This window comes from Sus scrofa, chromosome 3 (assembly GCF_054392235.1).
Source record: "Sus scrofa isolate SSC_HxYL_T2T_F1_AM1 chromosome 3, Sscrofa_HxYL_maternal_Yorkshire_Landrace_v2.0, whole genome shotgun sequence".
Taxonomy (NCBI): Eukaryota; Metazoa; Chordata; class Mammalia; order Artiodactyla; family Suidae; genus Sus; species Sus scrofa.
Window position 1 is genome coordinate 129,636,285 of NC_139385.1, and position 15,009 is coordinate 129,651,293.

The following is a 15,009-nucleotide window of genomic DNA, read 5'->3' on the forward strand; positions in this document are numbered from 1 at the left end:
GTACATAACCAGCATCACTCCAGATGCATCTATAGAAATTAGTTCATTGCATACCACTGAGGCTGCTAGACCTTCAATCAGTGGATGAAAAGGCATAGACTGAGACCCATGCTATAGCCTGCAGAGTGTTAGGGAGGAGGGACAATACAGAAGTACTGACTCTCTTAGTGTTTTCTGAGTGGGAAGGTTCCAGTTTTGCAAACATCGCTGACAAAAGAGAAGAAACTCGGCCTCTGCATACATGGCTCCTGGGTGGTGGGGCTACTCAATGGGCCACCACAGAGGGGGCAGCTTCTATGGTGAGGAGGATGGTGCTGGAGCTCAGCTCCACTGTCACCCTGCTTTGAGTGACTCCAGGACAAAGAGGAGAGTGAGGTGAACACTGGGCAAAGTCCTGGAGAAGGAATAGCAATCACACCTTCTGAAAACCATGACTAAGGCATTTCTGAAAATGTGAAGGTGGGTTAGATGTCAATGAGGGATTAAGATAATTTTTCACAGAAGACACAGGGCCTGCCAGGCCTGTGAAGGAAATGTAATCAGTTTCTGGCTACGGATTGTTTCCATGTGTTTATTTGTCAACAGCCTAAAGAAATGATGCAAAAGAGGGAGGATGTCCCCGCCCTAGATCTTCCAGCCCAGGGTGTAAGCAGCCCACCAGGCTTACAGGAGCTGGGCTCTATTTCCTCCCCTGCTCCAGGACAAACTTTCAACTCGAGCAGCCAGGATAACATGGTTTCACTTCAGTGGAGACTCTGCATTTTTCTAATTCTTCCCCAACACTCACACAACTTGAAGCTTATCTCCTTTCCTGGAACTGTCTTTAAAACAAAAACGAACAAAAAAACAAACAAACAAACAAAAAACAGCTTGTGGAGTTCCTGTTGTGGCTCTGCAGTAAGGAAGCTGACTAGGATCCACGAGGACTCAGGTTCAGTCTCTGGCCTTGCTCAGTGGAGTAAGGATCCAGCATTGCCGTGAGCTGTGGTGTAGGTTGCAGACACAGCTCAGATCCCGCACTGCTATGGCTGTGGTGTAGGCAGGCAGCTATAAGCTCCAATTCGATCCCTAGCCTGGGAACTTTCATATGCTGCAGGTTTGGCCTTTTAAAGCAAAAAAACGAAAAAGACAAAACAAAACAATACAAAACAGCTTGATAAAAACTGAAGGGACTAATGTTTGTTCGATCAATGGGCCAACTCTCTGACCCTTTGGTATGGTGGAGGGGGTGTTACACTGGAAATCCGGGGCTCTAGCTCAGACCAGGGAAGGAGCTGACCCAGGATAAGGAGCTAGCCCTAGTCATTGATAAGACCTGCAGTAATTTCTAAGTGCTTTGTGGTGAATTCATTAGGTTATAAGGATGATTTTATCAGAGATGCTCTCCTTAAGTCAGTCTCTGGAGGGTAAAAATGTAGTAAAATTATTCAGAACTACACAGAACAAAACAAGCACAAGTTTGCCTGACTAGCTCACTGCTCCAGTGCGTCTGGGCCACACACTAGAAAGCGGTTCTCATCCAGAAAGTACTCAATACCTCATGTCATCCTGATAATGTATGCTCCTTCTCCAAGGTCCTGTTACACATCCCCACGTCTCTCTTGGTTGGCATGACCCTGAGGCTCTTTAACCACCGAAGGCTTCACGCACACACACACAATGATATGTGCCCATCCTTAAGAAAGAATTTCCCAATACGGCCCCGAGAAACATTCACCTCAAGTCTTTATTCATTCATTCATCCATTCATTCATCACTCCAGCGTTCGGGCATTAGGTGGATGGGTGTTTCTGGTTCTGCAATCACCAAGCCCTGAGCCAGCCAGTCTCAGAAAACTCTTCCAGGCCCATCTAATTCTGTAAAGACCCACTGTGTGGCAAGACCTCTGTATTTCTGGTCACCCCATGGCTATGCTAACGTCAATATTCAATTTAGAAAAGAAGGGTGTAGGTCCATATGGACCTTCCACCAGCTACTCCCCCCGCCCATGCCTGTCCTCAGACCTCTTTTCCCTCCCCTCTGGGGTGTTGAAAGCCTTCACTTTCACACTGTGCTTCCCTGAAGGCAGTGATTCCCTCCTCCTATTTCTTAAACAGTGGGTTACAAGGCTGGCAGGCTGGGGAACCAAGCCTCTACTTACAGGGATCAGGAAAAGTCTTGAGGATGGTTCAAAGATGAGACGGTGATATATTTTCCACATATGTAGGCCATCTGTTTTGCCTGAAGTTGGTTGGGGAATTTCTTCGCTTCGTAAGAACCCCAAATTAACTTATCTCTAGTCTCTGCTATCAGACAGCAAATCTCCCAACTTGCTCCATTCTTCTACCAAAGAGACACACTTCAGTTACCTGCAGGATCTGGATACTGGAGAAGCTTCTCTAGGGGAGAGGGGGTGTTGGTTGCATATTGTTCTCTGGATCCTCTCTCGGCTGTATTAGACCTTCAGCTTAGGACATTCAGCCTCAGTTCAGGAGTGTCCAGTTATGCCCTTCATTATAGGGACCAAGACAAAGCACAAGAGATCACTGATGTGTGGGGTGCAGCACAGACAGCTGTGGATGTTTCCCAAGAAGCTGCACTATCTAAGACACAGGAAGAAGACTGCGGGATGGAGAGTGAGTGTGGCCAGACAGTTGGAGGGAATGAAAGAAGTAAAAGGCACGAGTCATACAAAAGGAAGTGTCATAGGCCTCCAAGAGGTCAGCTGGACAAGCCCTGAATGGGCAGCCCCTGGATTCAGCAATCAGGACGTGGTTAATGAGCTCAGCAAGTACAGTTTTAGAGAAGTGGCAGCAGATTACAGCAACTCAGAGAGCAAATATGGTTGTACAACAATGAGAATTTACTTAATTTCTCTGAACTGTACACTTAAAAAGTATAATTTTATGTTACATGTATTTTACTAAAAAAAAAAATCAAAAAAGGGAGGGCGGGAGCGTAAATGGGAGATAAGGAAAAAGAGGATGGAGACGGAAGAGATATGAGGTCATTAATTTGTTTTGTTTTAAGATGGGAGTTATGAGCATGTCCACAGGCCCAACAGAGGAAGCTGCTAAAAATACATAACAGGAGATCTGATGACCCAAAAGATGGACAAATGGGGAAAACAAAGTCAAGGGCAAACTTGACTCGGAAAAAGGACTTGGTTTGTCCTATAAAACCAGAGTGGGAGAGGGGGATGTTGAGGGGAGATGTGGCTCTGAGGAGGCGAGGGAGGCAAGAAGGAAGTCTGGGCTCCTAAGGAGGCCACAGTGAGCTGGCCTGTGTGTGGTGTGGTGGACAAGCTCAAGACTGCCGCCGTGGCGCTGGGGAAGGTGTTCACCTAGAGATACGGGTTATTATCAAGTAATGAAAGGAAATGAGAAAGTAGTTTAACTAGCAAGTGTTCTGTCCACTCTTGGTCACTTGGTTGTGAATTGGTTGTCCTGACTCCAACTGCCAGAGTCTTCTCAGGAGGAAACATCAACAAATACCCCTTGGCCCTCCAGGCCAGGGCCTCCAGGAATATCCAGGTCAACCTAGCTGGGGAGAAGACAGCAGAATTACAACTGAACTCCCAGGCTCAGCTTTGAACAACCAGACACAGGCCTGAGGATGATGCCAGGTTGGCCACACCTCCAGCAGAGCCGATGGAACCATTACTTGGCTACCTATTTAATCAGCCAGGACAATGAGCACATGCCACACAGTGCCAGACAAGTGTTGGGATTCTCCCTTTGATTCCTACTTTTATCATCATGTTGTTGTGATGGCTATTTTTTACTGTAACCATTATTGTTGGTTGTAGATGATTGTTGTAGCTGAATTTGACCCAGTGGGATTTGGAGTCCAGTGTGGAACACCGATGCAGCACGAAAGCATTTTTTATCTTTCCTGCCTCATATATTAAGTTTCAGTTTCATAGGATTAAAACCAGCTGAGGTCTGAGGGCCGTCTCAGGCCCACTTGACTACCTTCAGGCGTCCTGCTGTGGTTTGCCACCCACAACGGCGAGGACCCTTCTGGGATGCAGACAGGAGGAGCTTGGAGCGGCTGGCAGGTGGGTGGTCTGGAGAAGCCTCTAATTAAAGTTCTTCAGACCTGCAACCGTGGGATCCTGACCTCTGCTTCTAGCGTCTGAACACAGCTCAAACCCCAGACCCTGGACAGGATTCCAAAGGACAGAAAACCTAAGAAGCAAGAGCAAGAAGCTCAAGGGCTGCAATGAGGGAGGGCATAGGGGCTAGCACTGGCTCAAGGTTACCCTGTGCCCTCAGACTGCAGACATCTGTGCTAGCCAAGATTAGAGCAAAGGGTGTGGCAGGGGAATCCAAGGAGCCATCAGCATGGTCTGGGTTTTCCTTCAGGAATAAGCCCCTGGGAAAAGGAACATAAATGACCCATTCCAGGGTTTCTCCAGCATTTCTGGGGCTCGCTGGCAGAGCTGATGTGCCTTGTGGCTGAAGCTCCAGAGTGGAGCAGACAGCCTGAACACTTGCATCCACTTCTCTATTCCCCACTGACTCTCAGAGGCCCATCAGGGCCTCCCACGCTGCAAATCCCTCTTCAAGGAAAAATTCCCTGTGAGAAACAGTCATTCATTGAATGAAACATATTTACCGAATTCACAGATGCACCCACTTAAAGCACAAGATCCCAAAAGCGATTTGGCCTCGAGTACCCCTTGGAGATAGTTTCCACACTGGGAATGTTTCAGATCTCCTCTGATGGTGACAGCCAAGAGTGTGGTGGTGGAGTGGTGAGTTGGGAGCTCAGAGAAGGATACAGTCTTGCCTGCAAATTTCAAAGACCTGGCAGACTTCTCACAGGCAAAGTACCTTTGAGCTCATAGTAGATTTTAGAGGACAGCTTGAGACACTTTCAACTTCAACTGTTCAGAGGTATGGCGAGTGACCCTGGAGCTGGGCTTCTAATCCAGGATGCCCTGGTTCCAAAACCCATGTTCTTCCAGCTTTTATCTCACTCTGCAGACCTCTCTTACATGCTTCTATAGGATGGCCCTCAGGATAACTAACATTCCCTCATTATCTTAGGAGACGTGTATGAGCTGGAATAAGAAAATATGCAGAACTGAACAGGGCAGAAGTCAAGCTCCTTTGGCACACAAACAGATGTTTGCCCTCCAGGCTCAGTGCTCTAGGGTTAGGCTCTAGGAAGAATCCAGGGGCGAGAGGACACCATTTTCAAAGAAGCTATTGGCCTCCTGGGTACATTTGCTGGTGTTGTGGGAAGAGGACAAAGCTTGGGGAGTTGAAGAAAAAACTAGCTCCATCTGAAGTAGCTGAATGTCACTGTGACATCGTAGTAAGGAATAGAAATTGAGCTCTTATAAGAAAAACAGATTTAGGAATAAGAAGAATAGCTTTTATATGGAAGGCCTGGAAGTGTAAGGTCAGAAAGAAGAGGCAAACAGAAAAAAACACAAGCTATATTCATTAAAAATGAAGAGAAATCATATGAAAATGCTAAAAATGAAGAAAAGGCTAAGAGATACATCTTTGGAGAATATGTAGCTTCTAATTCTTATGTGCTATAGCTTCTGTTGGATCTGAGCCTGTTAGGCTGACTTAGGAGTGTCACCCAGACTGCTTACGCATATGCACTTGAGAAAGACTCATGATACTGAGAAGTGGTGAGGATGAGGTCAAGACTAATTGGACTCCACCATATCAGATCAGACTTTTTTGTTCATTTGGTTATATACATGGGTTCAAGTCATATTTCTGCAAATTACAGCCTTGTTAAGGCAAATTTACTTGAAAGTGTCTGTACTGTAATTTCTTCATCAATAAAATGGATCTAATTCTTCATATAATCTTTCTGGGATCTACACTAAATAAGATAATGTTGTAAGTACATAGTAATATACCCAGCATACAGTAAACTCTTAATAAATGTGGTCATTCTACTTAACCATCTGGATTTCTTGTATTTAATTATTCTCCTTGAGTAAAATGTCAAAGACACCTTAAAAATTAGAGTAAACTCAAAAAACAGGCCAAGCCCAGTTAACCTCTACAGATGTTTAGTCATGCTTCCTTACAGTGGTTTGACAAACTGTAAAGTAACTTGAAAATAGATCTCACTGTCCCCCTTACCCCCTCCACCATTAAACAACATTTAGGTTATTGTTTTAGCACACTGTCCCTTCATGTGGTGCTCTGAGCTTGTAAGTTGTATGCCTCAAGGGAGTTTTAATAACTTCTGGCCTGGTCCTCAATTGAATGTGGTGAATGATTGAAACAGAGCATATTACCTGCATGAAGTAGCATCACTTTCATTTAAACTCCATAGTTAGAATGATCTCAGTGGTATAGTACTGCAGTGTGGGTTTGGGTTAAATATGCAAAGAATATGTGATAAGCTCTTCATTCAATAGGCTCACAGTGATGGAGGCAGTGTTCTACAATGCAGACATTACAATGAGTTCTTTACCATTCTTTGTATTTTCTATTGGAGCAAATTATTTTCCCAATCGGTCACCCCTCTAAAATAGTTATGGAAATTAGAAGGAAAATGCACATATTTACTTTGCATTCCATCTTCCATAACAAATCCAGGTAAAATAGGTCAATATACATGCAGTGTGCATTATGTATATATAAAACACTATATTCTATACATAATATGCTTTGCATATATAAATAATGACATATTACATTTCTATATACAATATAATGTTATATAAAATATTTCAAAGATCATGCAGTAACTGTGGCAGAGGTGATAATGCTCACCATGTGGTCCATTTGCTCTCCTTCTAGCCTACTTTTGGCCAGTGGACTCTGGTCAAAAATGATACTTTCTACTTTTAGACCCAATCACAGAAGAGCAGATGTGATTTCTCTATGCTTCTCTCTTCTTTTGCACTCACGAATGAGGAGTGATATAGCTACAAGATGGTCGAGCATCCACCAGCTGGACCCCAGAAGTAGAGTCCTGTTTCCTACCCCACCCCTTTGCTGACTCACAAAGGACAGATAACACAAGCGTTGAAACTTTGCTGTGTTAAGCCACTGGGATGCTTCGGTTAATATGTTATCACATTAAAACCTATCCTACCCTGGTTTATAGAGGAAATCTTCCTTGGAATTCTCTAAACCAAATCTCAACCAGAACTTTAATCTCAGAGTCAAGAGTAGCAGGCTTGGAGTTCCCGTCGTGGCGCAGTGGTTAATGAATTCGACTAGGAACCATGAGGTTGCGGGTTCGATCCCTGCCCTTGCTCAGTGGGTTAACGATCCGGCGTTGCAGTGAGCTGTGGTGTAAGTTGCAGATGCGGCTCGGATCCTGCGTTGCTGTGGCTCTGGCATAGGCTGGTGGCTACAGCTCCGATTCAACCCCTAGCCTGGGAACCTCCATATGCCATGGGAGCGGCCCAAGATATAGCAAAAAGACAAAAAAAAAAAAAAAAGAGTAGCAGGCTTTATGCAATTTATGCATTTATGCAATGATTGCATCCTATTATCCTTTTCTCAAATTGATGTTAAAAATCAGGTAATAACTCAATTTCATTAAAAGCATATATTTTCCTCTTAAATCTGGACTATTTTGTCTATAATACAAAACATTTTAATCTAGACGAGGTTTAAATGCTTTTAAATCCTCAAAGTTTCTCTTCTATCTAGACTAACTTTCAAGCGAGGGATTTTCCCTAATAGCTAATAAGGACATTCCCAAATGTAGTGTTCTCAAATTAGAAGGTAAAAGCCTTGGAGTTGTTTCACTCATATTGTAGAAGGTACTCACCAGATGTTTTTGTGACATTAAGATAATTGAGCTAATGTTTATAATGCAAACAAAGAAAGAAATAGAAGTAAAAACAGAGCAATTCTTTGCCAGCTTCACGGTTTATGTGAGACAAAATGATATGATGAAGGAAACATTTCTCAAAAGTCATGCAACCCAGCTGGAGCCAAGTGATACTGGAGGAAGCAAATGTTGCAGTGGTTTGAGTTCAAGACTATGAAGTAAGAATACTGTATTGCTTGCTGACTTTTTCACTTCACCAGGGTTTTATGAGGATGAAATAGTTAAAACACTTTGAAGATGACAAATGCTTAAGTGCTAGGCATTATTATCATCTGAAACTATTATTACATCAATTCCTTGTGTGATCAAGTATTATTATTGGAAGCCCTGCAAGAAAATCTAATCTTTGGAGATTTTCAGCTCTATTTGCAGAACAAAGAGGCATGGGTATCATCCATCCTAAATACTTTAGACGTGTGGATCAAGAGTATCTAGACAGTGAGTGAGTATTTCTTGTTTGCCCATATTTCAACTAATAAGAACTTTGTATTTATTGGCATGACCCAAAAAGCAATATGGTACTTTGGGAAGGAAAAAAAAAAGCCCACAAGATTTAGATTCTAGAATAAAGTGAAACTAAAATGGAACCTACCCAAATATTTTCAGTTGAGATTAAACTCCTCCCGGCTATTTGAATAAATTGCTCTTTAAATAATTAAAACTGTAACCTATGGTCTTTAGTAAATTCTAGTAATTTCTCTGTAGTCAGTTTCAAGTATTTTCTAGCTGGCTTCTTTCCAAAGAGTACACCTGTGTGTTAGTTGAACAATGTTTTACTGAAAGACGAAATTAACTAATTTTGTTTGATTTGGATCTTGGTTAAAATTCTAAAGTTAGATATTTATACGCAGACCCACATAAAGAATACTAGCTTAAATTATTCCACCAGGGACTATAATAAGATTTCCATTTAGTTAATAGAACATTAGAATATGCTTAGCTAATGAAAATGATTCATCTCTGTTTTTCTATCAAATACAAGAGTTGGAGGAGGGGCAAAGAACTATTATTTTAAGTACAGAGCTTCCAGTGTACTAACTGTCTTCTCATCTATGCTACATCCTCTTCCTAAATTTATTCACTTTTGTTTCTGAACTTTGAAAGGACCTTGATCTATTTTAATTCATGAAAACCCAATAAAACATTGTTTTGACTTTAAATAATGGGTCTTTAATGCCTCTGATCTCCCTTTTCCATGTAAAATGAAAGCCTAATGATTCTTATTAAATGGGGGGGGGCATAAAGTTTATCCCAATAACTATTTTCATTTTATGAGTGCAATTTAAGTTTTCACTTTTGTCCATTAATTATATGGGATGTCACAAGTGATGGAAGACAGGATTTGTTTATGTTTCTAATTTTTATCTCAATTACAGTTTTTGCTTTGTACAGAGTTAACACATATTTGAACAGGGGTGCCATTAACTACTTCAAGAGTGTAGAAGTATGCAGTAAGAATCCAATGCCATTCCTAACTGTGTTACAATTTCTGAACGATCATGCTTTTTGGTCAGACCTGGGCTGGAATGGCCTCAGAATGGACTCCAAGAAGTTTCTATCTTGTTGTCAGAAAATGCAAACTCTCCACACAGCCCAATGTGTGGACTTTATGGGGTCTTGATGGGAATGTTGCCAGTTTCCCCTGCCATGCTCTCTGGGGCTCAAGACAAGTGGCCTGACCAAGAATAGGAGAGGAACTTCAGTTTAAGAAAGAAGACTTTGGGGAGTTTCCTTTGCGGCTCAGTGGTTAACGAACCCAACTAGGAACCATGAGGATGCAGATTCGATCCATGGCCTCACTCAGTGGGTTAAGGATGCAGTGTTGCCATGAGCTGTGGTGTAGGTTGTAGATGCGCCTTGGATCCTACATTGCTGTGGCTGTTGTGTAGGCCAGCAGCTGTAGCTCCAGTTTGATCCCTAGCCCGGGAACTTCCACATGCTGAGTGCAGCCCTAAAAAGCAAAAAAATAAAAAATAAAAAAAGAAGACTTTTGACCTAATAAAACTTAAAAGATTTTGCATAGTAAAGGAAACCATAAACAAAATGAAAATACAACCTATGGAATGAGAGAAAGTTTGACTGACAAGGGCTCCAAAATAAACAAATGGCTCATATGGCTCCATATTTAAAAAAAAACAAACAACCCAATCAAAAAGTGGGTAGAAGCATCTAAATAGATATTTCTCCAAAGAAGACATACAGATGACCAATAAGCACACAAAAAGATGCTCAATATTGCTAATTATTAGAGAAATGCAAATCACAACTACAATCAAGTTTCACCTCATACCAGTCAAAATAGCCAACATCAAAAAAGCTACAGATAATAAATGCTGGAGAGGGTGTGGAAGAAAGGGAACCCTCCTACACGGTTTGTGGGAATGTAAATTGGTGCAGCCACTATGGAGAACAGTATGGAGGTTCCTTAATAAACTAAAACTAGAGTTACCATATGATCTAGCAATCCCACTCCTGGGCATATATTTGGAAAAGGTGGAGTTCCCATTACAGCTCGGCAGTTAACAAACCCAACTAGTATCCGTGAGGATGAGGGTTCGATCCCTGGCTTCGCTCAGTGAGTTAAGGATCTGGTGTTGTCATGAGCAGTGATGCAGGTCATGGTTTGGATCTGGCATTGCTGTGGCTGTGATGTAGGCCTGCAGCTGTAGCTCCGATTCAACTCCTAGACTGGGAACTTCCATACGCAGCTGGTGAGCTCTCCCCCGCCCCCAAAAAAGACAAAAGAAAATATCTGGAAAAGATGAAAATTCTATTTCAAGAAGATACATTCACCCCAATGTTCATATCAGCACTATTTATAATATCCAAGACATGAAAGCAACCTAAGTATCCATCAACAAATGAATGGATAAAGAAGATGTGGTACATATATAAAATGGAATATTAATCAGCCATAGAAAAGAGTTAAAATATATCATCTTCAGCAAAAAAAGAGATTATCATACTAAGTGAGGTAAGTCAGACAAAGACAAATTCATACGAGATCACTAATATTTGGAATCTACATCAAAAAGGATACAGAAGAATTTACAAACTCCCTCATTTCCTTCTTCATTCTTTTTTGACCTTGTCTTCAGTGTAGAGCCTTGCTGCCCAAAGGGGATCCAGCAGCATCACATCACCTGGGAGTTTGTCAGAAAAGTAGAACCTCAGTTGCCCCTCAGACCAGCTTCGTCAGAATCTGCATTTTAACAAGATCCTCAGGTTATTCTAAAACACAGTAAAGTCAGAGAAGTATTTATTTATAGAACAGAATTTCTGGATTGTCAGCTCCATTATTCACACCCATGTTCATTCTTAGGTGGGTGGCTCTACAAAGAAAAGCTCTATTCCTCCTTCTTTCTCCTGTCTCCTGAGACTCCACCTTGCACGAAGTCATCCTTGGTAGTGTTGTACTCCTGTGCCCTCTTTACCCCATTATCTGCTAGCCTTTCTTGTGACCTTGACCTTCCCTCCCTGTTGATAAATGGCTGGGTAGGCTCCTTGGCTCCATTTACCCTGCCAGAGAGGCTGGAAAAGCATCCTGAGGATCAATGGTGGCTGGTTTGAGGGGCCCCGCCCTGCGTCTTCTCATGCCAGATGTAATCATTCCCAGAGTTCAGGGGTTTATGACTTGTTTCTTGTAGTTCCAAATGTGCGGTCAAGATGCCCTAGTGTTGAGTTGGCAGGACTAATGGCTTATTTAAATATTTTCCAAGTTTGCTATTTCAGACCACTTCTTCCACATGGATATCACTTGTATCAGAATATGAGTGTAGTGAAATCATGAAACTCATGTCAAATTTGTCTTCAAAGTTTTATATCAGTTGTCATTATACTGTCAGTTTCCACAAATTGAATCAACCCTGAAAGGAAGAGTATTTGGAGTTGGCCCCCAAAATCTTTCCATAGTTTCTTAAACGTAATTTTCAAGTGTGCTTTTGCTTCATAGACATGGCAAGAAATTATATTTGAGGTTCAGAAAAGGCAAAGATGACTTTCTGTGTTTCTTGTGTACTTGGAAAATCCACCTGCATCCACAGAGTCAAAATGCTATAATCTGAATGCACACACACACACAAACATGCACACATGTACATAGAACTGCCATACCTTATTGCCCAAATTACTGTACACTTCAGAGATTGAAAAATAAACATAAAGCTTATCTTTAGGAAGAAGAATCAATAAAACTGGTGATATTATTCATCTTAATAGGCATTAAAATAATGACAATTCAGTTGAAAATATGTCACTGTTTGTTCAGCTCAGATGATGTCCTCTTGAAGTTTTGGAGTTCCAGTCATGGCTCAGTAGTTAGTGAACCCAACTAGTAACCATGGGGTTGCGGGTTTGATCCCCTGGCCTCGCTCAGTGGGTTAAGGATCCAGCGTTGCCATGAGCTGTGGTGTAGGTCACAGGCGCAGCTCAGATCCCACGTTTCTGTGGCTATGGTATAGGCTAGCAGCTACAGCTCCGATTGGACCCCTAGCCTTGGAACCTCCATATGCCACAGGTGTGGCCCTAAAAAGACAAAAGACAAGAAAAAAAAAAAGAAAGAAAATGGAAGTTTTAATTTAATTTAAATTGATAAGGTACTTAGAAGATGATTCAATTTAAATGGTGAAGAGCAAAATAGAAACTAGCCACTGTTTATTATCTATGTTCTCAGCTATCTCTGAGAAGGTAAGACATTCAGGATAAGAGGGAATCTCAAAGAGGATTTAAAACAGGCTGGAGATCATTTCTCCCCAGCCCCTTAACTGGGTCAGTCACTTAGATAAATGAAGAATACTGGTCCCAATGAACATTCCCTGATGAGACAACAAATGTGACATCTGGTCTGTCCAGAGTCCTCTGCCATCCAGACTGAATGTCCATGCAGTGGGTCCATAAATAGCTCTGTAAACAAGTTTTTCTAGTCTAGACAAGTCATGATCAAAGATCTAAATGTTCAGAAAAACCCACTCTGCTTACCTAACATCAACAAATAGTCATTCTAAAGATCAAAACCAACATTCACACAGGCAGCAAAAGAGAAAAAAAAAGAACTTGGACTTCACTAAAATTAAAACCTTTTGTGCATCAAAGGACATTGTAACAGAATGAAAAGACAACCCACAGAATGGAAGCAAATATTGGCAAATCATATGTCTGATAAGGGTTTAATATCCAGAATATATAAATAACTCCTATAACACAATAACAAAAAGATGACCTAATTTAAAAATGTGCATAGGATTTAAATGGACATTTCTCCAAAGAAGATATACAAATGCCAATAAGCACATGAAAAGATGGTTAACATCACCAGTCATTAAGGAAATGAAAATCAAAATCACAATGAGATACCCCCTCACACCTTCTAGGATTACTATAATTAAAACATAACAAACAAAAGCATGTTGATAAGGATGTAAAGAAACTGGAACCCTTGTGCATTTCTGGTGGGAATGTAAAATAGTGCAGCCACTCAGGAAAACAGTTAGTTGGCTCCTCAAAAGAAAAGCTAAACATAGAATTACTATATTGACCCAGCAATTCCGCTCATAGATATACACCTAAAATAACTGAAAACAAGGAGCTCCCGTTGTGGCACAGTGGTTAACGAATCCGACTAGGAACCATGAGGTTGCGGGTTCGGTCCCTGCCCTTGCTCAGTGGGTTAAGGATCCGGCGTTGCCGTGAGCGGTGGTGTAGGTTGCAGACGCGGCTCGGATCCTGTGTTGCTGTGGCTCTGGTGTAGGCCAGCAACTATAGCTCGGATTAGACCCCTAGCCTGGGAACCTCCATGTGCCACGGGTGCAGCCCAAAAAATGGCGAAAGACAAAAAAAAAAAAATTGAAAACAAGAACTCAGGCAGATACCCATATGCCAATGTTCATCATTATTCACAATAGCCAAAAGGTGGAAATAAATCATGACCAGCAACAAATAAATCAACTATATTTCAATTAAAAATTTAAAAAAGAAAAACAATGACAAAAAAGAAAAACAGTGAAGTTCTGATACATGCTACAATGTAGATGAACCTTGAAAACATTATGCTAAATAAAATTAGGCACAAAAAGAAATGTATTGCATGACTACACTTACATGAAATATCAAGAATAGGCAAGTTCAGAGCGGCAGAAAGTAGATTAAAGTTTACCAGGGACTGGAAGGAGGAATCAGTAGTTATTACTTAATGGGTAGGTCGCCCAGAGTCATTGGGAGAATCCTTAGACCACCCACAATGATGGAAAAAGTGTCAAAAAATTCAGGGCCATATTTAAAACCCTCACGCCCTCTGTAATGGGTTGAACTGTGTCCCTCATATAAGATATATCCAAGTACCAATCCCAGTACTATGTATTTGGAAGTAGGGTCTTTGCAGGGCTAATGAAGTTAAGCATCTTGACATGAGATCAGCCTGAAGTGAAAGCCCTAAATCCAGTAACTGGTGTCCTCACTAAAGAGAGGAGAGGGAAATTGGGAAGGTATAGACTTAGACACAAAGGGAAGAAAGTCATGTGGAGATGGAGGCAGAGACGAGAATTATAAAAAACCAAGGAATGCCAGAACCACCAGAAGCTGGAAAATGCAAGGAAGGATCCACCCCTGGAGACTTCAGAGGGAACGTGGCCCTGACGATGCCTTGCTTTGAAACTTCTGACCTCCAGAACTGTGACAGAATGAATTTCTGTTGGTCTAAGTCACTAAGATGGTGGCAATTCGTTATGGTAGCATTAGGAAACCCACACACCTCCAAAGGAATAGGGTTGTGGGTATATGTTTTAGCTTCTACTTTTTCCCAGCGAAATAGAGATTTGGGGGTGCTGCTCTCAGTACAGTAGCTCTCTACTCCACTCCTCTTACAACACGGCAAGGTCCCTGTGATACAGCGAGGTCATCCTTAACAATCAAGCTCGAGAACACTCCTGCCATCAGTCTTCTTATGACAGTCCCATTGATCCAGTGAAGGAATTATTGATTTTTGCCCTTCTGGCTGGACCACACACTTTGGAGAACTGTGTTCTGCCAACTTTCCTTGTGACATCCAAGACAGAAGCATCTCTCGGTTTCTCCAATGGCCCTGTTTGATCTCCACTCCATCTCCTAGATTGTGATTCATGGTTAGAGATGTTTCTTTCTTTCTTTTTTCTTTTTTTTTTTTTTTGATAAAGTTTATCTGTCTGATTTCTGTTATCTTTGTTG

The 15,009-nt window shown here is 41.7% G+C and overlaps 1 long non-coding RNA gene across 4 annotated transcripts in view; it reads right to left on the reverse strand.

Annotated features, from left to right (window-relative positions):
* The window catches only part of LOC102168156 (uncharacterized), a 64,393-nt gene that overhangs the window by 12,284 nt on the left and 37,100 nt on the right, over positions 1–15,009 (reverse strand). The window contains exon 7 of one of the 4 annotated variants that reach the window (XR_014842486.1): positions 10,566–11,043. The exons of 1 other annotated variant lie outside the window; for it this stretch is intronic. This is a non-coding gene — a long non-coding RNA (uncharacterized LOC102168156). Of the gene's footprint in view, positions 1–10,565; positions 11,044–15,009 lie in introns of those variants that run through there. 2 more of the 4 variants (XR_014842487.1, XR_014842490.1) reach the window with 2 other exon arrangements.